This window comes from Schistocerca piceifrons, chromosome 4, assembly GCF_021461385.2.
Source record: "Schistocerca piceifrons isolate TAMUIC-IGC-003096 chromosome 4, iqSchPice1.1, whole genome shotgun sequence".
NCBI lineage: Eukaryota > Metazoa > Arthropoda > Insecta > Orthoptera > Acrididae > Schistocerca > Schistocerca piceifrons.
Window position 1 is genome coordinate 685,034,498 of NC_060141.1, and position 2,706 is coordinate 685,037,203.

Below are 2,706 nucleotides of genomic sequence, written 5' to 3' on the forward strand. Positions count from 1 at the left end.
CTCCGGCCGGCTTGCTAGATTTGATTGAAGAATCGCACAGTCTGTTTGATATTCCATACGTTCGTACTATGGTCACTAGGCTGCAGTTCGGAACTGTATCGAATGCCTTCCGGAAGTCAAGCAACCCATCATCTACCGGGATGCCTGTGTCTACGGATTTTAGGGTTCCGTGGGCGAACAGAGTGAGATGCTGATCGAAGCTGACGAAACGAATTAAAGTTTCTGCAACGGCCGGGACTCGAACCCGGGTCGTCTTGCTTCCTAGGCAGAAGTGCTAACCGTTACACTACCACAGCACAATGGTCATCATTGCTGCACGAACTACCTGAGTGCCCTCCCCAACGCAAACTTCAACATTCATCTACATACAGTGTAAGAGGGCTGCTCATTTTGTCTCCTAATTCGTCTATAAAGACGACGAATAGCAAAATGCCTATGACAGTTCCTTGGGGAAACACAGATATGGCTCACTCGATGACTTCCCGTCAATTACTACGAACTGTGCCCTTTCTGACAGGGAATCATGAATATAGTTGTACAATTTGATTATAAGCTGCTTGGGAGGAACCGTACCAAAAATCTTTCGCTTATCTAAACATATCGAATCAGTTAGAGATCCCCTGTCGATTGCACTCGTTACTTCGCGAGAAAAAAGAGCTGGCTGCGTTTCAGAAAAACAGTATTTTCTGAATCGCTGCTGACTGTGTGTCAACAGATTGGCCGGCTGGAGTGGCAGAGTGGTTCTAGGCGCTTCAGTCTGGAACCGTGCGACCGCTACGGTCGCAGGTTCGAATCCTGCCTCGGGCATGGATTTGTGTGATGTCCTTAGGTTAGTTACGTTTAAGTAGTTCTAAGTTCTAGGGGCTGATGACCCCAGAAGTTAAGTCCCATAGTGCTCAGAGCCATTTGAACACTTTTTTTTTTTTTTTGTCAACACATTGTTTTCCTCGAGGTGGTGGAAGAGACGTAGGAGATTAGTGTTCAACGTCCCGTTAACGGAGGGGGGGGGGGAATAATTAGAGACGGGACACAAGCTCGGGTTAAGGAAGGTCACACAAGGAAAGCGGCCGTGCTCTTTCCAAGGAGCTATCAGACATTTGCCTTAAGCGATTTACAGAAATGACGGAAAACCTAAATCGGGATGGCCGGTAACGAATTTGAACCGTCGTCCTCCCGAATTCATCGAGGTGATTCATAATGTCCGAACGCAGTATATGGTTCAAAACTTTACGGCAAATCGATGTCACTGATATGGGCCTGTAATTTCTTGGATTACACCTACTTCCTTTCCTGAGTATTGGTGTGAACTGTGCAACTTTGCAATCTTTAGGTACGAATCTTTAGCCGAGGGAGCGGTTGTGTATGATTGTTAAATACACAGCTGTATATATCAGCATATTGTGAATGAAATCTAGTGGGTATGCCATCTGGAGAGGAGGACTTAATTGATTTGAGCTGTTCTGCTACACAGTGGATACCTACTTCCAGGTTATTAATGTTGGCAGCTGTCCTCGATTCAAATTCCGGAACACTTACCTCGTCTTCTTCGGTGGAGAAACTTCGGAAAAACGTTACTTTTTAACTCTGCTTTAGTGGCATTGCCAATGGTAACATTGCCATCGTTATTGCACGGTGAAGGTATTGTCGCTGTCTAGCCGCTGGTGTACTTCAGATTCTCCTTGCTACACGAGCTGTAACATATTCTCACAAACAAAGACATTCGTATCCGATTTCTGAAAACTAAATCCGCTGTGCTGTATTACGCTGTCTGCGGAATGTAGATGGTCTTACTAGTACCCACAGTGTGTGTAGGCACTCAAGGGCTAATCATTTGCATATCCCCTATCTCGTCCATTTGAAACCGGTTTGACTTTCATAGTGTTTGTGATAACAGAAGGCTGGAGTGGTTAAGGTGCAAGACATAAGAAAGTAACACTTCACCCGCAAAAGACAAAATGATTTTATTTAAGAAATAGTGCATGCTGTTAGGTGAATATTATTTCTCAATGTGGAAGTTGACAAACTCAAATGAATGCAGTCCAAGAAAATGAGCAATAAGAATTTAGTGTTTCAAATTTGAGCAGTGTTAATTTGAGATTTCAAATTGTAAACCTATGTAGAGCTGATCTCTCTCGGATGGTTCTGTATTAAAATAAATTCACCACAGCACAATGTGAATTCATGTGCTACGAGAACAGACATAAAAACATTTCATGTAACAAAAGTTCCAGAATAATACAACAGGCGCAATAAACTTTTGGTGGATAGATCAGTTAACATCTGTAAGCACCCCACATACCAATAGGCCATCAAAAGTAAGCAGAGGCTGCCTCATTAAAGAGCCCGAGATTAGGAAAACCATGGAGTCAGCTAGGCTGCAAATATCAACCAAGAAAGCATGTGCAGATATGCAAGGCTTCGTTTTAAGTTGCGGTAAATCAGGCTAGTTCAACAAAAGAAGTAATAAATAAAACTTACCGCCGGCCGGGGTGGCCGAGCGGTTCTAGACGCTACAGTCTGGAACCGCGTGACCGCTACGGTCGCAGGTTCGAATCCTGCCTCGGGCATGGATGTGTGTGATGTCCTTAGGTTAGTTCGGCTTAAGTATTTCTACGTTATAGGGGACTGATGACCTCAGATGTTAAGTCCCATAGTGCTCAGAGCCATTTGAACCAAATAAAACTTAACAACAACGCAGGTAGTAAA

General features: G+C 44.0%; 1 non-coding gene across 1 annotated transcript; it reads right to left on the reverse strand.

Annotated features, from left to right (window-relative positions):
• Positions 1 to 223: 223 nt before the first annotated feature.
• On the reverse strand, positions 224 to 296 carry Trnap-agg. Its single transcript has one exon. It is a non-coding gene; the product is annotated as a tRNA-Pro (tRNA).
• Positions 297 to 2,706: the final 2,410 nt, after the last annotated feature.